Consider the following 21153-nt stretch of genomic DNA (forward strand, 5'->3'; position numbering starts at 1 on the left):
CAAACTGGCCTTCTTTCTGTTCCTCACATATCCTTCATCATCTGTCTTTGTGCCTTTACTCCATGTGTCCCATGTGCCTGGAATCAACCCCTTCCTCGCCCCTGCTTCAGAGAATCCATTGAATTTCTTTTGGACATTTTGCGTTTGAGATGCTTGTGGGAAATGTCCAATTGGCAGCTTAAGCACTGACTTATACATAAAGCCTTTCCTGATTCCCTCCAACTGCTACTGACTTTCCTCCAAAATTACCTTTGTAGTAGAATACTGTGGATGTGTTTGCATTTATATTTATGCAGTATATATTGATATATGTAGTTACTGTCTTTCCTAGTAGAATGTAGAGTTCTTATCACTAGGAATTTTTTTTTTCATTATTCTTCTATCTCTAGTTTTTAGCATAGTACCTGTCACTGGAGTGGGTGCTAGTAGTCCGTGATTATTAAATAGTTGTTGATTGATTGACCAATAATAGTTACACAGATTAGTTTATAGGGTTTCTTTGTAAGAAAAGTACTTTATTAATTTGAGCTATTATCAGTTCTGGTTTGATGAAAAAGGATATTGAGTTTTAGGAGTTACTTAAACAAATAGAGAAACATGGCTATCACTTCCCAGTTCCTCTCCAAAGGAAAAGAGCTATACCATAAGTTCAGTTATAACAAATTTGACCAACTGGGATGTAATCCCATTTGTGCTTTTGAAAATGCCAGTGTATGAGACAGGCTGTGCTTCCCTGTGACAGTAAATCAGTCAGTCAGTAAGCTAAGCTTAAGGGCTTGATTTGTGTCAGGTATGGTGCTAAGTACGAGGGATACAAAGACGTGGATGAAATAATCCCTGTTTCCAAGGTGCTCACATTCTGTAAAGCAAAAACACAACGTAGGCATACAGATATATACAAACTAAGCATATATAAAATGTATACACAAGATAATTTTGGAAGGGAGGCACCAACAGTCTTGGGGTTGGAGATCAATGAAAGTTTCTAATAGTGTGTGGTATTGGAGCTTAGCTTTAAAGGAAACCAGGACTTCTAAAAGGCTGAAATAAGGTCAGGGACAGAGGGCATTCTAGGCATGGTGGAGAGACATTTTGTAGACTGTGTGTGTGTGTGTGCGCGCGCGTGCGCGCACGCGCGTGTGTGTGTGTGTGTGTGTATTTGTATACACACATATATACATACACACATACACATACATGGAGACAGGCTGGTTTGGTTGACTGCAGAACATGTAGAGGGCGAGTAATGTACAATAAAGCTGGAAAGGTAGGCTTGAAATCAGGTTGTAAAGAGCTTTTAAAATGTCAAACAAAGGAATTTGTATTTGATCCTACAACTTCATTGAAGCCACTAGAGTTTGAGAAAAGGGAATGATTTGGTTTGGCCTGTGCTTTAGATATATGACTGGCATCTATGTGGAAGAAAGACTTAAGCCATGGAGATCAATTAAACTATTACAGTAGACCATGTGAGAGGCAATGTGGGCTTGAACAATATTGGTGGCTGTATGACTGAAGAGAATGGAACTGATATGAGAAGTATGGAAGTAGGACTGATTGGACATGTGGGATAAGAGATTGAGAACCAGAAAATGACTGAAGTTACAAATTTATGTGACTGTGAAGGTGGTGATGTCCTAAACAGAAATAAGGAAGTTAGGAAGGGGAGTGGATTTAGGAGAAGAGATAATGAATTCTCTTTTGGACATTTTGCATTTGAGATGCTTGTGGGAAATGTCACTTAGCCGTTGGTATTTTGGTACTGGAGCTCAGGAGAGAGACCAGGACAGATAGTCTAGATTTGAGAGTCATAGGATGCTAGATTTAGAGGTAGAAGGCCAACTAGTTCAATAACTCCTTCGTTTTACATACGAGGAAATTGGGGCCCAGAGAGGTGTGATTTGAACCACAGGTCTTACGACTTCAGAACCAGTACTCTTTCCGTTGTACTATGGTGCATACAGATGATAACCCATGGAATCTGATGAAGTCAGTGAGAGTAAACAGAGACAAGATAAAAGGGCCCAGTACGGAGCCTTGGGTTAAATCACAGTGTAGTGTTATATTGATCAGCAAAGGAGACTGAGAAGGAGCATACAGGTAAAAGGAGATCCAAGCAAGAACTGTATCAGAAAAACCCAGAAAGGAGAATATTTAGGGTGAGAGGGTGTTCAGCAATGTCAGATTCTGCAGAGGAGTCAAAATGGATGCTAATTGAGAAAAGGCCATTGGATTTAGCAATTAAGATAGTAGTTATAACTTGGGAAAGAGCAATTTGAGTTGACTGATGAGTTGAGAGTCCAGAATACAAAAAGCTGAGATGTGAGAGGACAGGAAGTGGAGGCATCAGGAGCAAACAGCTTTTTTTAGGAGTTTGCCTGGAAAAGGGAAAACATGTATTGAAGAATAACTTGAAAGGATCGTAAGTCTAGGTGAAGTATTTTAAGGATATGGAAGATCTGGATTTTTGTAGGAAGCTGGGAATTCAGGGGATTTTGTAGGATTCCAGTATTTAGAGATTAAAGATTAGGGAGAGGGGAGGTAATTGTTGGGGGCTTTTTACTGGAGGGAAGGGAATCAGCAGTGTAGTTGGAGGGTCTAGCCTTGCTGTTGGTATGTGTGTGGTGGGGTGCAGTTTCTTCATCAGAGATTAGAGTGAAGGAAGAGCAAGTGAGAGATAATATTAAGGAATTTTGAGACAAAGAGTAGGTCTCTTGAGCTTCAAAATGAGGTCTCACACCATTCTGTTTGCAAAGTAGGAAGTTAAGTTTCCTTCCCAGTTGAAGGTAATGCAAAGATATTTGCTTCAGTACTTAGAAGGGGCAGTGATTTTATTTGGGTGCTCTCTCCACCAATATGGATTGAAACGAATCCATGCCATAGTTTTCATGAGTTGGCGTTGCCCTTGCGTAAAAATTTAGTCACTTTGTGGCCAGCCTTTCGGTGATGAGCCTCTCTGAAGTTAACAAGTCTGTTTTTTGAACACAGTTCGTTTGTGGCATATATATCCAGTTTGGTAGGGCCTGTCAGAATTTATTCCCAAATACTATAGCCTTTAAGAACTCGGGATCTCCTTTATAATATGATATAAAGTATTAATGTAGAATGTTAGGGGAAGAGGAAAGGACAGAATTTCGAAAATGTCAGTTCTTGCCAATTTAGGATTTGAAAAACACTTTAAAAATACCTCCTTTTATTATCTAGATTTTTTTTTTTTAGTTTAAACAATAAGAAATATGGGAAAACTAGGAGAACTGTTGTTTTCTGTTGATTATCCTTTCAAAGATTTGACATTCTAAAACAGTTATCCTTTTAGAGATTGGATATTGCAAGGTAGAACACTCCTTATTTATAAATATAAAGTCTTCCTTGGCACTAGATTTATTACAAGATAGATTAAATTAAGTTTAGTATAATTTTTGTGTTAGATATTTTCTGATTTTTTGGAAATAGATAATGCTTGCATGTTATGTGGGGCAGTTAGGTGGTGCAGTAGATAGAGACTTGGACTGGAATCAGGGAGACCTGAGTTCAAATCTAGCCTCAGACACTAGCTGTGTGACCCTGGAGAAGTCACTTAACCTGTTCATCTCAGTTTCCTCAACTCTAAAGCAGGGATAATAATAGTGCCTATCTTGCCAGGTTGTTGTGAGAATCAAATGAGATAATAATTATAAATTACTTAACACAATGCCTGGCACATAGTAAGCACTATATAAATGTTAGCTATAAATATTATTATCATTATTATTACTTTAGAGGGCAACACTGTCCTCCCAGTCCCTCAGGCTTGAAAATATCATCCTCGGCTCCCCACCATCTCTTTACCACTCCCAACCAATCCGATTTGTTGCCAAGGGTTGTCGATTTCACCTTTGCCTCATCTCTCATATCTCTCAAATACCCCTGTGCTCTTTTGATACTGCCATTACCCTGGTGTAGGCCCTCATTACCTCATGCATAGACTATTTCGATAGCCCAGTGGGTCTCCTTGCCTAAAATTGCAGGCCCAACCATGTCACTTCCCTATCTCTTCCCATTCCAGTAAACTCCAGGGGCTCCCTATTGCCTCCATCAAATCAATTTACAAATCAAATACAAAATCCTTTGCTTGGCATTCGAAGCCTTCACACCTCCCCCCCTCCCCCCATCCTGCTCCTCCCAATCTTCAATCTTAGAACCTATTCACTGCTATATACTTTTTGATCCTGTGACACTGGTCCCCAGGGTGTTCAGCAAACAAGAAACTCCATCTCGACCCTGGGCATTTTCTCTAGCTGTCCCTCATGCCTGGAATGCTCTTCCTTCTTATCTCTGCCTAATGGCTTTCCTGGCTTCCTTCAGCTAAATCTTATGTAATATGGGAAGCCAAACTACCCTATTCTTGTGCCACACCTTTTAAAATTATTTCCTATTTTTCCTGTATATAGTTTGTTTGTACACATTTGTTGGCTCATTTTCTCCGCTGATAGATCAGAGCTCCTTGAAGGTAGGGACTGTCTTTTGCTGATCTTTCTACCCTCAGTGCTTAGCACAATGCCTGGCACTTGTAGGTGATTAATAAATGTGTATTGATTGACTGACTTCCCCAAACCTGCCTCTCCTAACTAACCTCTTAAATATTTATTTAAAAAATGTTTTATTGATGCATTTTTTCCAACCTGGCCTTTTCTCAGTTTCCCTCTCCCCTCACAATAGAATGCTCTGTAATAACCAAAGGAGTACAGTTAAGGAAAAGAAATTAACATGTTGACCATATTTGACAACATATGCCTCATTCCACACCTGGATTCCATCATCTCTTTACTGAGAGGAGGAAGGTATGTTTTATCTTCAGACTTTGGAGTCAAGACTAGCCATTACATTAATCTGAATTCTGATGTCATTTAGCATTGTTTTTCTTTATTGTAGATGTTGTTCTCTTGGTGCTTTTTTGCTTTACTCTTTCAGTTCATACAAATCTTCAAGTTTGTTTAAATTCTTTATACCTATTATTTCTTATGGTGCAATAATATTCTTTTCTTTTTTAAAAAATATTCCAAATTTAATAAAACACCAACTAAAATGAACATTTCCATCTACATTGTGGAACAGAAGTAGAAAATTGTATATGGAACTGTGAATCTGTTACTTATAGTTTGCTTTTCTTCTTAAATATATGGTATGTTCAGCATGTAATTTTTAAAAAAATTAATTAAAAAATTAATAAAAATCTATTTTTTCTCTTCTACCCCCATTGGAAAAAATAAAAAAGAAAAACAAAACCATTGTAACAGATATGCGTAGTCAAGCAAAACTAATTCCTGCATTGATAATGTCCAAAAACATATGTTTCAATCTGCACCTCAAGTCCGTCACTTCTGACAGTAGGTAGGTAGCATGTTTTATCTTGGGTCCTCTGGAATTGTGGTTAGTCATTCCATTAGTCAAAGTTTTCTGATCTTTCAAAATTGTATTTATAATGCTGTTTTGATTGTATAAATTATTCCTCTGGTTCTGTATACTTTAGTCTTCATCTGTTCATGCAAGACCTCCTAGGTTTCATTGAAATTTGACCCCTTTATTGCTTTTCATAGAATAGTAGTATGCCATAACATTCATACATTACTATAATTTGTTCAGCTATTCCCCAATTGAGGGGTACCATCTTAGTTCTTTTCCACCAGGTAAAGAGCTGCTATAAATATTTTTGTACACATTTGACCTCCTTCTTGATCTTTTTGATGTATAGTCTAGTAGTGGTGTCACTGGGTCAAAGAGTATGCACTGTTTAGTAACTTTTTGGGCATAGTTCTAAGTGCACAATAATCTATTATGTTTATATGTCATACATTTAGTTATTCCCTAGTGAGTTGATATCTACTTCGTTTATATTTTCTGAATGTTTCATTATATATAAGACTTTAATTTGTGTCATTGACCGTCTTGGGACATATGCCTAGTAGTATGATTGGTGGGTCAAAACGTATGAACAATTTATTGATTTTTCTTTTTAGCATAGTTATATAGTTCTAAATGGTTTTCTAGAACTATTGGACTAACTCATAAATCTACCAACAGTAGTAGTGCTTTGTAGAGTCAGCACTTAATGTACTTCCCTTTTCACAGCCCTCGAATAGTGACTGTTTCTATTTTAAATTTTTTTTTTTTGCCAGTTTGACAGGTATGAATTTAAACTCTAGAATAAGTAAGCTCTTTCTGAAAATCTGGACTTGAAACTTTGGAATCATCTTTGGCTTTCCCTCTCACACTCTATATAGGCTCAAATTGCCTATTCACACTGCTGCCAGCTTAGTTCAGATTCTCTTTACCTGTTTGCCTGGGGTATTAGAATAGCTTTGGTAATTATTTTCCCTACCTCCATTTCTCCTCTTAACAATCCAGCCTTTCATATGCAGTTAAAATAATCTTTGTACAAGTTTAACCACATCACCCCCTTGCTGAAAAACCATCAATGATTGGCTTCTTCTTATCTCTTTGATAAAGATACAAACTCTTTATTCTGATATTTAAAGCCTTTCCACAATCCAGCTTCAGCTTTTTCTTCTAGATTTGTTTTACATCACTTCAAGATAAACCAAACTTGCCTTCTTCCTCTTCTTTGCATTTGTGCAGGCTGTCTTCCATGCCTGTAATTCCCTCTTTTATGTGTTTGGTCCTGAAATTTTTCTGTTCCTTTGAGGATCAATGTAGGTGCCACTTTCTCCATGAAATTTTCAAATTGTCAAATATTCCAACACTTTGCCTAGACTTTTCCATTGCTCTTATTTTTTTCAGTCTTGTGTCACGCTTATTTTATGTCTTATCCTTATTAGATTGTAATTGGGGATTTCCAGTTTTTATTTTTATATTCCCAGTCTCTTGTAGAGTAAGCACTTAATGAAAGTGAATAATTCAAGAGCTAGAAGTTTAGAACATTAAATGTGAGGATATAGCATATTAGAGTTGGATGTTCTCTATATTTAGTCCAACCTCATTTTACACATGAGGAAACTGAGACCCAGAGAAAGTGACTTGTCCAAGGGCATTGAGTTAAATAGTATAACACTGTGTAGTGGAAATCTTGCTGAATTTTGCATGAGAGGATCTGGGTTCAAATCTCGGTTCTGTCACTTATTATCTCTATGATCTTAGTCACTTAACCTCTCTAGTTTTCAGCTGGTCTGTAAAATGAGGGGTCTGGACTAGAAGACCTCTGATATCGCCTTCGCCAGTTGATGGTTCTATGAACCTGTGGCTCTAGAAGACTGGTCTCTAGATTTTCTGTTAACAACTATTTGTAGGAATATAGTAAAAACTGAGACCATAAAGTACAAAGGGGGCACAGAATACAGGAGCAGCCCACTTCAGGTAGGATTAATCATGGAAGGTGTCTTGGAGTTAGATTTTCAGTGGGATAGTGGTTGTGAATAACTTCAGAGGAAAGATTAGTGAAGTTTGCAAAGGCAGAAATAAGCAAATTGAGTGGGGGATAAGTGGGCAAATTAGCTTATTTAGGCCACAGGGACTTTATTCCAACTAGAAAAATATATTGCCGTAGGGGAGGCAGTTGATACAGCTCTTAGAATGTTAGCCAGGAAAAATATACTTGCTAAGAACTCAGCTATTTTCTTTTAAGGTATATTTAAAGTGCTTTCCTTGCAATAGTTTTGCTAGGTTGGTAGCATTCCTTAGCAGTGCTAATATTTTTGATTACATTTTAAGTCTCAATAGCTGTTTATCAGTATCCTGTAGGTAGGTATGGTAGAGATTTGAGACTAGGAGCAAGTATGAATGAAATGAGACAAATATTTCTTTCTTTTTCAGTGTATTTTTCAGTATTTTTTTTTTTGGGTCTCCTCTAGCAAGTCATTGACTTGTTTTTCATGGGTTTCTCGCATTCTTCTCATTTCTCTTCCCAATTTTTCCTCTACTTCTCTAACTTGCTTTTCCAAATCCTTTTTGAGCTCTTCCATGGCCTGGGACCAGTTCATGTTTTTCTTGGAGGTTTCTGTTGTAGGCTCTTTGACTTTGTTGACTTCTTCTGTCTGTATGTTTTGGTCTTCTTTGTCACCAAAGAAAGAATCCAAAGTCTGAGACTGAATCTGGGCGCGTTTTTGCTGCCTGGCCATATTCCCAACCAACTTGACCCTTGAGTTTTTCAGTGGGGTATGACTGCTTGTAGACTAAAGAGTTCTATATTCCACGTTTGGGGGGAAGGTGCCGGTTTTGTCACACCAGCACTGCTCCTTCCCCAAGAAACCCCAACCCGGACTGGGCTTAGATCTTCAGCAGGCTATGCACTCCTGCTCTGATCTGCCACTTAATTCCTCCCACCAGGTGGGCCTGGGGCCAGAGGTAGCAGCAGCTGTAGCTGCCCCACCTCCACTGCCTTGAACCTCGAACTCCTTCCACTCCTGCAGCTTTTCCCACTAACCTTCTCTGTTGTCTTTGGTGTTTGTGGGTTGAGAAGTCTGGTAACTGCCGCAGCTCACTGATTCAGGGTGCTAGGGCCTGCTCTGCCTGGCTCCTGGTCTGGTTGGTCCACGTCGCTCAGGCTGGGCTCTGCTCCACTCTGTTCCCAGCTCCCAGCTCTGTGTGGGATAGACCTCACCCAGAGACCATCCAGGCTGTCCTGGGCTGGAGCCCTGCTTCCCTCTGCTGTTTTGTGGGTTCTGCAGTTCTAGAATTGGTTCAGAGCCATTTTTTATAGGTTTTTGGAGGGACTCGGCAGGGAGCTCACGCTGGTCCCTGCTTTCCAGCTGCCATCTTGGCTCCGCCCCCCCCTCCATTCTCCTATTTCTTTCTTTTTTAAGTGGGTATTTATTGATCACTGTGGCACAGTGGATAGAGTACTGGGCCTGGAGTTAGGAAGACTTGAGTTGAAATCTGGCCTTAGACACTTACTAGCTATGTGACCTTGGCAAGTCACTTAACCCTGTTTGTCTCAGTTTCCTCATCTGTAAAATGAGATGGAGAAGGAAAGAGCAAACTACTCTAGTATCCCTGCCAAGAAAACCCCTAAAGAGGTCATGACTTAAAATGACTAAACTACAGCAACAATATTTCTTGGTGTTTTCTGTTTCTGACATCACCATAGAATTGCATGTATCTCCCCACCTCTCTCAGAGCGCTGTCCTGTTGTATGGGTGTCTCTCCGTTCAGGTCCTACTTAGTACTTATAATTTTGTCCTATTTGCCTTGTTTGGTGTGTCATTGTTCTTTTCATTTACATTGTGGTAGTTACTGTGCGTAGGGTTTTCTTGGCTCTGGTTACTTCACTCGGCATAAAGTTCTGAAAGATCTTTCCACGCTCTTCGGTATTTATCACTCACATTATTTCTGACAGGATAATCATATTCCTTCATATTCGTGTGCCACAGTTTGTTCAGCCATTCCCCAGTGGGTGTCTGTTTTGTTTCTAATTCTTAGATATCACCAAAAGTGTTTTTATAAATATTTTGTAGTATATAGAGACTTTCTTATTGATGGCTTCCTCAGGGTATAAGCCCAGTAGTGGAGTCTCTGATTCAGAGTGTATGGACATTTTATTTTAGGTGGACATAGAGATTTCATCAATTGAGAACAAAATTTACATCATAAGTCCCTTCTCCCAAATCATATTCATTCGTCAAACATTTGTTATTAATATTTACTATATGTAGTTATTATTTGTTGCTATTAATATTTTTATTATCTACCATGTGCCAGGTACTGGGGCGTCTGTTGGACTATAAAGACAAAAATGAAGTATCTCCTGCCCTCAAAAAGTTTAGGTTCTGGGGCAGCTAGGTGGCGCAGTGAGTAGAGCACTGGCTCTGGAGTCAGGAGCACCTGAGTTCAAACTCGGCCTCAGACACTTGACACACTGTGACCTTGGGCAAGTCACTTCACCCCAATTGCCCTGCCTTCCCCCCCTGTTGGGCAAATAAATAGCATTTATACGGAAATGTAAGTACTAAAGATAAACCAAGTAATTTGGAGGGGAAGACACTGGTAGATCTGTAGAACCGCTTAGCGCAGTGCCTGGCACACAGTGAGTGCTACGTCAATGTTGTTGTCGATGATGGTTTCTCATGCTGTCTTTGTGTACAAGGTGGAGTTGGGGAGATGTGGACCTCTTTCAGTCACTGGCCCCAGAGTCATTTGCAGTTTAGTTAGGTACCGCCTCTGTCATTTATAATCCTAGAGAATTACAAGGATGCACTGACAAGTTAAGTGACTTACTCAGGCTCACAGTCTGTGTACATCAGAGGCAGGACTTGAACCCAGATCTTTTTTGATATTGAAACCTCTTTCTCTTCTGAGCCACATTACCTCTCGTGTGGCACATAGTAGGTGTTTCATAAATCCTTATTGATTGAAAGCTGGGAAGATGACTTGTTAGATGACAGTTATGGATCCAGAAAGATCTCAGGCTAGAACAAACATTCGAATCTAAGAAGATAAAATCAAAGAGTTCTATATTTTGAGTCTAAAAACATCAACACAATGTGAGAGAGATAAAGGCAGACAGAAGTTGGAGTGAAACAGATCTGGTTATTTTTATTGCTCCTCAATATGACATGGCTCGCTTAGCTCATACTGTTTGTGAGAAGCAGAGTCTCTTGGACAAGGGAGATGAAGGCCTTGCTGTCCACGGCCCTGGGCAGACCGCATCCAAAATGCTGTGTTTACTTAGGGATGCCACACTTTAGAAAGGACACTTACAAGCTGTAGAATATCTGGTGTTAGGAGACCAAGATGGTAAGGGCAGAGGGGCTGAGAATGTGCAGTAGGAGAATTAATTGAAAGAAATTGGGATGTTTGACTTGGAAAAGTGTGTGTGTGTGTGTGTGTGTGTGTGTGTGTGTGTGTGAGAGAGAGAGAGAGAGAGAGAGAGAGAGAGAGAGAGAGAGAGGGAGAGAGATGGCAAGTAAGAAAGATGATAGTAGTCTTCAAGAATTTTAAGAGATTTTTTTTTTTAATAGAAAAGAGATTAAGACATTCTGTTTGCGGTCAGAGGGCAGAACTAGGAGCACTGGGTAGAAGCTGCAGATAGGTAGATTTAGGTTTTGCAAGGAAAAGTGTAATAATAACTAATACAAAAATAGGATGGCCTGATTTGGAAAGTAATACTTCTTCCTCACAGGTTTTCAGAGATTGAATGACCACCTGTTGGGATGTTGTAGAAGTTATTTGGGTTATATAAGGTGTTCTGAAGTCCCTTCGAACTCTGAGATTTGCTAATTTTGTGTTAGAAGTACTTTGTAGAATTTATCTGGTTTATCTAGTTAAACCTTTTAATTTCATAGGCAAAGAAACAGGACCAGAGATAAGAAGTTACTTTTAAGTTAGAGGCACATTTGAGATAAGAACATAGCTTTTCTGGTATTTTTAGTTTAATGCTTATACCATTAGTCCATGTTACCGCATACTTTGAAAACAGCGTAGTTGATATTTCAGTTCCCTCTTCTGTAAAATGAGGGTTGAACTAGGTTTTCTCACAGTCTAAAATTGATGTCTTTGTAGAGTCAGTACTGTATCTTTTGTAAAAAACATTTTAGTTAATTTGTTACTGACTTTTTTTTTCAATTAAGCATTTTTCTTCTTCCCTGCAGCCCCACCCCAGAAAACAAAATCAAAAACAAACTATTGTAACAAATGTTTATAGTCAAGCAAAATTCCTATTTTGACCGTACCCAAAAATGTATGTCTTTTTCTGCATTTTGAATCTATCCTATGTCAGGAGGTACGGGTTGCATACTTCATTATCGCTCCTCTGGAATGATGGTTGGTCATTGTATTGATCAGAGTTTTTATTTAAAATATTGCTGCTGTTAATTATACATTGTTCTTCTTGTTTTAATTGCCATATGCTACATCAGTTTATATAGGTCTTCCCATTTTTCTCTGAAACAGTCCCTTTCATCATTAATTATGGAACAGTGGAATTTCATTTCATTCCTAGATAATGATTGGTTCAGCCATTCTGCAGTTGATGGACTCTTATTTCATTTCCAGTTTTTTGCGTTACAAAAAAAGAACTGCTATAAATATTTTTATATTTATGGGTCCTTTTCCTTTTCTTTGATCTGTTTAGGGTAGAGGCCTAGTAGTGATATTGCTAGATCAAAGGGCATGCACAGTTTAGCTACTTTTTTCTCATAGTGTCAAATTGTATTCCAGAACAGCCGGACCAGTTCACAGCTCTGTCACCAGATTTTACCTATTATTTTGAATTTAGATCAGTAAACTAATTTTGGAAAAAAGTAAATATAGATGTGAACACTAATGGGACATATGCATTCAAGTGGACTGTGAAAAAGTTGAATAGAAGTCTTTCTAGTTGGTTCTGTGATTTTAAATTAGAACAACACAAAATATTGCTTACTTCAGTATGCCAAGTTTAATTTTGGTTCAACTTTGGGGGAAAAAAAGATGTTTTAAGAAGCACCAGTGGTTATATTTCTGAGGCTTTTTAGGAGTTAGAGCTGGAAGGGGTCTTATAGATCACCTTTCTGAGCCAGTCTTTGATTTTTAAATGTTTTAAAAGATTAGTTTTCAAGTTTTAGAAAATTTTTTATGTTGAATTGAAATGTTGAGTATGCCAATTGAATTAAATCCGTGAACCATGCTTCCTCATTTCCTGTGATTATGGCTATTTCGAGTTTCTCTCCAGACAGCTCTCCAGCAGTAACTACAGTTAGTAGATAGACCATTAGAAATAGGCAATTTCAAGACTAGATAATAGGTGATTCCTCTCCTGTTTGTCACAGATATTTCCTTTAGCAAATAAAATTTAAGATTTTTTAAAGAAACTTTAGAAAGTAGCCAATTTTTAAAAAATAACCTCATGCTGTAATGAATACTTTGGTAGGCCCCTTAATAGTTGACATTTTAAGATGAATGTACTGATGAACTTCTAAGAAAGTTCTAAAGGACTTTCACCTGACTTACTATTCTTGGGTGATTTGCTAAATGGATAGTAATCTTTTAGCAAGCATTTATTAAGTGTCTACTATGCACTAAGCCCTGGGGATATAAAAAAAAACAAAACCAAACTAATTGTTCTTGGTTTCAAGCGGCTTAGATGGAGATTACAATCTTTCTATATAAATACAATGTAGGGTGTGTGTGTGTGTATAATACAAAATTATTTGGGGTACAGCACTAGCAGCTGGGAGGATCTGGAATACTCACTTTTTCTGTGAATACTATAAATTCCAGTATCCTACCCCTCCCCCTTGTTCTGACCTACCTAGGTTGTGTTGGAAAGCCCAGCTGTCTTACTGCAGGGAAGTGGCATAGTGCTATAGTGACTGTCTTGGAAGCTTCCAGGTAAGTTACTCCCTGACATTGCTGTCTCTGCCCATCCTGCTCTCTTTTTATGGTGCCACTGTTGCCATGGCGTAGTCTATACCAAATCACTTCAGTGGCTTGTGCTGCTCAGAGTGGGTAGAGAGGGGTGCTAATGTTATTCTCAGACATTCCTTTTTTTCAAGAATCAGTTATTAATCCCTGGTTATGTGTAGATTTGTGTGCTAGGGGAGCATATACAAAAAAATATAATTGCATAACAAAGTAATACAGAGTAGAACCTAAGAGCATAATAACCCTAAAAGATCCAAAGAGAGAAAAATAATTTTTGATTTCAGTATTAGAAGGTGGCTTTATGAAAGAGTTTGTCATTGGAACTGGTCTTTGAAAGGTTTGGTTAGATTTCAGTAGAGATTGGGGTAAAGGTGACCCCTTCCTACCTTTTAAAGATTTTTTTCTTGTACTTTACTCCCTTCCATGCACTCCGTAATTCAGTGATACTGCTCCCCCCCGTCCCCCCCTTTAGAGACTAGGTCTCCATATCTCTCCCAGGCTGGGAGTGCAATGGCCACTCACAGGTCCAGTCCTACCACTGATGGGCATGAAAGCTTTGACCTTTTTCCTTTATGACCAGGCCCAGTCTGTTCTCCTTGGACAGCACCTCCTTTGCTCCTAGCCTCCCTGGGGGCGCACCGTATTGGTGCGGAACTTAGTGTGGAAATCAGATCAGCTTTAGCTCTACTGTTGATTAGAACTCTTACACTCAAGTGATTCACCAGTCTCAGCCTCCCCAATAGTAGAGATTATAAGTATATGTATGCCATTACGCCCATTGTGCAGGGTGTTCCATCTCCCACTCTCTGACCCCCATACCTAGAGTAGTTTTCTGAGTTACATCTGCTTTTTAGGTTTTTGTGGCTTCAAGAGTCAGCTCAGTTTCCACTTTGTGCAGGAAGACTTTCCTAGTACCCCCAGCTACTGGTGCTTTCCCCTCTGAGATTATTTTCCAGCTCTTCTTCATGTGTCTTAACATATGTAGTGATTGACGTGTTGTCTACTCCATTAAAATGTGTGTTCCTTGAGGGTAGGGAATATTCTTGGTTCCCTGTCCCATGCTCTTTGAAAAAAAAAATCTTTTTTAAACTAACATTTATTTTCTTTCCCTCTTTCCTTCTCTGCTCATATGAACAAAAAATAAAAATAAAACCCTTATAACAAATCAGGCAAAGCAAATTCCTTTATCTCATGCTCTTTCCACAAAGACTGAAGTGGGCACTATGAGAAACCCTAGTAGTCAGAATAGCATATCATTGGCCAGACTACTTTAAGCACTGGATATGGAAGCAAAGAGACCAGAGTTCATAGGATCATAGATTTAGAGCTGGAAGCACCTTAGATGACATTTAATCCAAACACCTTCATTGTATGGTGATGGAATTGTGGACCAGAGAGTTTAATAGGTCACATAGTAACTGATAGAGATAAGATTTGAATCCAGACCTCCCTGACCCTGCTACTATATCATGCTTCTATTCCTGCCTCTATTATTATTAACTTAATGTGTGATATGGGCAAGTCATTATTTCAAACTATGAAACAAGAGGAGGGTCTCCAATAGCTTTAACAATCTGATTCTAAAAGAGGGAATAAATTTGCTAATTTGAAGGGATAGAGGTAGGAAGGTTTTTGTTAATTTTCATGGTTACGTAATAGAACAGAAAGGTTTTTTTTTAAACCATTTCTTTCTTTTCTTTCTTTTTTTTTTTGCAAGGCGATTGGGGCTAAGTGACTTGCCCAGGGTCACACAGCTAGTTAGTGTCAAGTGTCTGAGGCTGAATTTGAAATCCTCCTGCCTCCAGTGCTGGTGCTGTATCCACTGTGCCTCCTAGCTAACCCTTTTTACCATTTCTAATGCTAGATTAGCTTGAGCTGTTTCTTTTGAATTTGGTGTTGGTTTTTCTGTTTTTTTAAAAATAAATTTCAGATCCTTTGGATGTGTCAGGCCTTTGGTAGTGTCTAAGAATGGCACTTCTAGCATTTTAAAAAATTACTGATTTTGAGTTTGGTTTTCCCCCTTGTGTTCTGAAATGCCAAGCTGCTATTATATATCCTGACTAAGGTTTCCATTCTCAACCATCATCTACTACTGTATATTGTACAGTCCAGTGGGCATAGTGTTATCCCTATGCAAGTGTGGAATTTAGCCTCTTAAGTATATGTTTAACTTAAATAAAATTTATGGCTCTGAAAAACATTGTTTTATGATGTGATGGACTTTTCTTGGGAAAAATAAATTTTTGGGATATATTATTAATGATTTTCAAGTCCCTTATTAAAAATTAATAGCTAGGATGTTTATATGTAGTGATACTCCATTGACTATTAGTGACTTACTGTCATGGAAAAAATACTCTTTGGTCTTGAGTTTTAGGTAGATTGCCTAACTTCTCTGAACCTCAATTTCCCTATTGAAAAAATGGGGTTATTTAACATTTTTATTTATTTATTTAGCATTTTTACGTACATATATGTATATCTGCATATACATATATGCATAATCCTATGCAGTTTACAAATCATTTTTCTTGTAATCTTCTGAGGTGGGTAGTACAAGAATTACCCCCTTTTTATAGATGAAGTCTGAGAGAAGTTAGGATTTGCTCAAGGTGATCCTCCTAGTAAGTAGTGGAGTTTGTGCCCAAACTTGGCTCTTTTTATTCTGAGCTCATTTGCCTTCTCTTAGCTGACTATTCCCAGTTTATCATATGTCTGTATCTATATATCTATATCTGTCTTGTTTGTATATAGTTATTTGCATGTTGTCTCTTCTACCAGATTGTGAGCTTCTTCAGAGCAGGAATTATCTTTTACCTTTCTTTGTATTTCCTGTTCTTAGTGCAGGGTTTGGCACCTGATAGGCACTTAACAAAGGTTTATTGCCTAAACCTGATTGACTATACTATGTTATATACTACCTACCTTACAAGCTTGTTTAAATTTCTACAGAAATTTAAGTTTTAGAAGCAATTAAGTACCTTGACAATACTTGTGATAGTTTTGGGTCACAAGTGGGTGGCAAACTGATTAGAATAGACTGGGAAGGGATGATTCATCTAGTTTCTAAGTCTGGACTTTCCTCCCAGTTCTCTATCAGCATAAAGAAGATTGGTTGTTATTAAACTTGAGCCACCTCTTTGTGCTTGGTGGAAACAGCTTTGAGGATAGTTAATCCTGTTTTTGAAAACCTGGTAATCACCATTTGTTTTCTAGATCGTGGCATCATGCCTTAGAAGGTTATTGATATGATTCAGTTAATGACACATTCTAAAAAAATTTCCTCTTGAAAATATTATTGTCAAAATCTTAAAACTTTGCTGTTGGAAATAATAATCTTCTAAAATGAAGATTTGAGCCTTTTCACACTTTGAAGAGGGTTCTTTCTTATGGTTATTATTTTTTAGAGTAATATTTAAAAATACATTTAGAATGATAGATTCTTATTTTCTTTAAGTAGGAAACTAAAAATATTCAGCCATTTAAACTCATGATAAAGGAAAAGTTAGACTTAAAAAAAAAAAAGCATCAGGCTTAGAGATATTAAGGGCGGCTGGGTGGCGCCATGATAGAGTGCTGTGCCTGAAGTCAGGATGACCTGAATTCAAATGTGGCTTCAGACATTAGCTGTGTGACCCTGGGCAAATCATTTAACCTCTGTTTCTTCAGCTGTTTAAAAAAAAAAAAACCTACATCCCAGGGTTATAGTGAGAATGAAATGGGATATTTAATTAGTGCTTTGCAAACCTCAAAATGCTACAGCTACGACTACGATGATGATGACGATGACAAAGAGGACAACCCCACTTACTACTGGCATTACTAATTATACTTATCTTTTCAAAGGACAACAGCTATTACACCTATTACTAATTATACTTATCTATTCAAAGAAAAAAAATTTTAAAAGTCAGTTAATAGACTTTTTGAGGGAGCGTAAGAAATCTTATACATGAATTTTTAAAAATGTATTTTCTGTATGTGGAATATGGAGACTATGCACAGATGTACAATAGCTGCTCTTACACAGAGAAATATTGCACAGAGACAAGTGTTTCTTTGTACTTAGTAATACTCCACTGATGACTTAATATAGTGGAAAAAACATACCTTGGACTTGAGTTTTTGCTTAACTTATTTGAGCCTCACTTTCCTTATTAAAAATGGGGTTATTTAGTAATAACTTGTGTGTGTGTGTGTGTGTGTGCGTGTAAGTAATCCTATGTCATTTTCAAAGCATTTTTCTTACAGTCTTTTGAAGTGGGTAGAGTAAATAATATCCCTATTGTATAGATAAGCTGAATCTGAGAGAGGTTTTGATTCTTCCTAGATTCATACTTCTATGATTCATGCTTGCTTTTCTTCTAAGGAATCTTTGAGAATTTTAGACTCCTTTTAGCACCATTAATTATACTCCAAATAGAATGCTACAACTAGATAGAACTTTAGCCAGCATCTAGACCTCTGTAAAATTGAAGGGATTGCATTACGTGGGTTTATTAGTTTACAGTCACTCCCACCAACTGTTACCTTCTCTGTCTCCTTTGCTAGATCATACCCTCTAACCATGGATGTCCCTCAGGGTTCTGTCCTTGCTCCCTCTACACTAATTCACTTTGTAATCTCCTCAGCTCCCATGGATTTAATTACCATTTTTATGCTGATGATTCTTAAATCTACCTTTCCTGCCCCAAACTCTCTACTGTCCTTCAATTTTGCTTCTCCAACTGCCTTTCAGACATCTGGAATTGGATGTCTCGTCCAAAACAGAACTCATTATTTTTCCACCTAGCATTACCAACCTCTCCCCCCCCCCCCACCCTTGCCCCCTCCACTGGAGAGGGCAGCACCATCCTTCCTCAAGCTCACAACCTAGAAGTCATACTGAATTCCTTCCTATCTCTTTTGTCAAATGGCTGTTGCAAAGGCTTGCCTATTTTACCTTTGAAATGTCTTTGGATTATGCCTCCTTCTGTCTTCTGATCCTGTTACCACTCTAGTTCAGTTCCTTGTCACTTCACACCTGGACCACTGCAATAACCTGCTGGTAGGTCTGCCTGCCTCAGGTCTCTTCCCATTCTATTTCAGTCTCCATTTGACCACCAAAGTGCAGGTCTGACTGTGTCACTCTTACTCAGTAAACTCCAGGGGCTTCTTACGGCTTTCAAAGCCCTTCGTAACTTAGCCCCCTCCTACCTTTCCAATCTTTTTACATCTTACTGTCCACCACGTACTCTTTGATCCAGAGACATGGGCCTCCTGGCTGTTCATGAAGAAGACACTTCATCTGGGCATTCTCTTAGGCTATCCCCCATTCCTGGGATGCTCTCCCTCCTCAGCTCCAGTTACTGCTCCCCCTGGTTTCTTTCAAGTCCCAACTAAAAATCCCATCTCCTACAGGAAACCTTCTTCAACCATTATTTCTAATTCCTTCCTTCTTTTAATTATTTCCCCTTTATTTGTCTACTTAATTATTTATAATAATATCATTTATAATTAATATATAAATATAAATGTTAATACTATAGTAAACAAATAATTATAATAATATAATTTAATTATTTCCTCTTTATTCACATAGCTTGCTTTGTATATATTTCTTTGCATGTTGTTTCCCCCAATAGATTGTAAGATTCTTGAGGGCTAGGATTGTCTTTTGCCTCTGTTTTTGTATCTTTGGCACTTAGCCCCATGCCCAGCACGTATTAGGTGCTTAATAAATGTTTATTGAATTGAAAAGTTACATAATTCTGTTGTCTCCTTTATTGTTATTAAAATAATAATATAAAATAAAATGTTATCTGTTTTGTTTCTTTACTAAAAGACCTTCTGATAAATTTTATCATTAAAATGGATCATTCAAAAAGGCCAATTTTTCAAAACCCAGATTTGATTTGATTTTTTTGTAGCTGTTGGCTGTCTACTGCCTTTGAAAGTAGTCGAAAGATCAGGATGAAAGAACTCTTTAGGTTTTGCTAAGAGGAAGATTATAGGGAGACTTTGGGATTTAGAGTTCTTAAAAGTTATGCTGCTTCTTTCCTTCCAGAATGGTGTCTTATTCTAGTGATGGCTAATATTTGCATAGTGTCCTAGGGTTTGCAAAATGTGTATATGGCCGAAGTTTCTTCTGCAGTTTGGTTTTCTTTCCCAGCAATTCTAGAAAACCAAACCCTCAAAGGTTATCAGTCCACCCTTCATTACCATTAGCTTTTTAGAAATCTTTCTCTCTGTTAGCTTTTGAGTCTCTGATCACCCTTTTCTTCTTGAAACTTTCCCTCTCCCTCCCAAGAAAATAGGAAAGTTCTTGGTTGCTTCTATGAAAGATAACTCTTAGCGGGTAGGTCACTTAACATCTCTGAACCTTTGTGTCATCATCTTTCGCATGGGATGCTTGAAGTACTTGATATATAGGGTTGTTAGCATCAACTGAGATATGTTGTAAAATACTGCCTAACGCTTTATATGTATCTGCACTGATGCAAAGAAGTTGGGAAGACTTTGGGTGCAAGACTGCTCATAGACACCTTGCATCTCCTGTCATCAGAGTTTCCTGATAGCTGACTGTGTAGAAGCCATGATCATCAGAAGACTGACTGCTAGATGATTAATATTTTTTAGGGATAGCATTCATGGAACAGTCTAGTGACATTCTGATCCATATTGATAGAGGGGGATAAAATTGTGGGTCTTTTGCCATATTGAATATAATAATTAAACTGCCTTTGTTTGAGACCGGTTCCTCTTAGAGTAGGATTGCATTTCTTTTGATCGTTTCAAAATTGTGGATCTACCAAGATAGTTTTCCTGTATATACATACATTTGTGTGCATATAAAGGAAAATTGACTTCATGTATTCTTTATAATATTTTACATCAAAATGAAAAAGACTTTATGATACTGTTTAGAGGCACCAGAACTATGTTTTTTTGTATGTGTTTAAGCCTTACAGAACTTAAAAGATGCTTAGTGAGTAAATTTTTTCCTAAATAATGTCCAAATTATTGGGTATGATCTTACAGTTAGTGAAGTTCCAATGACTGACTGCCATTTGGAAACAGTATTGTCATCTTTTAAAATAGCTTTTTATTCAAGCTTTTGTTTTGTTGTGAGTAGCATGGTAATCCCTAAAGGTGTTAAGAAAGAGTTCATTTTAATATTTTGTCCTTATCGTTTTACTGAAACTTTGGCCATATACACACGTGCCCCTGGAAATTCATTATTATTTAGTTTGAACCATGGAAGTTTTCTTTTTAAGTTCCAAATTCTCTCTGTTCAGTACCTCCCTCACTCACTGAGAAGGCAAGCAATGTGATATCAGTTTTACATGTGAAATCATGCAAAACATTTCCATGTTAGCCATGCTGCAAGAAAAGGGAAAAAAAAGGGAAAAAAAATTATACTTTAATTTCCACTCTGAGATCATCGGTTCTCTCTCTGAAAGTGGATAGTATTTTTCATTATGAGTCCTTTGGAATATTCTTGGATTATTGTATTGATCAGAGTAGCCAAATCTTTCACAACTGATCATTGTTACAATATTGCTGTTGCTCGTATACAATGTTCTGGTTCTGTTCACTTCACTCTGACAGTTCATATCGGTTCAAAACCTTCCCAGGTTTTTCTGAAACTGTCTTGCTCATCATTTCTTTTGGCACGGTGGTATTCCATCACAGTCATGCCACCACTTGTTTAGCCATTCCTCAGTTGATGGCCATTCCTTCAATTTCCAGTTTGTTGCCACCAAAAAAGAGCTGCTATAAATATTTTTGTACAAATAGATCTTTTCCTTTTTTCTTCGATCTCTTTGAGCTACAGATCTT

At 37.8% G+C, this 21153-nt stretch overlaps 1 protein-coding gene across 3 annotated transcripts in view; it reads left to right on the forward strand.

Annotated features, from left to right (window-relative positions):
• PDPK1 (3-phosphoinositide dependent protein kinase 1) overlaps window positions 1-21153 on the forward strand; it is a 118050-nt gene that overhangs the window by 30262 nt on the left and 66635 nt on the right. The window contains exon 1 of one of the 3 annotated variants that reach the window (XM_036738101.1): window positions 5255-5370. The exons of the other annotated variants lie outside the window; for them this stretch is intronic. The gene's annotated coding sequence lies outside the window, so the exon portion shown is untranslated. Of the gene's footprint in view, window positions 1-5254; window positions 5371-21153 lie in introns of those variants that run through there. 3 annotated transcript variants of the gene reach the window in all.

The sequence above is a fragment of the Trichosurus vulpecula genome, chromosome 9 (genome assembly GCF_011100635.1).
Source record: "Trichosurus vulpecula isolate mTriVul1 chromosome 9, mTriVul1.pri, whole genome shotgun sequence".
In the NCBI taxonomy this organism is placed as follows: Eukaryota; Metazoa; Chordata; class Mammalia; order Diprotodontia; family Phalangeridae; genus Trichosurus; species Trichosurus vulpecula.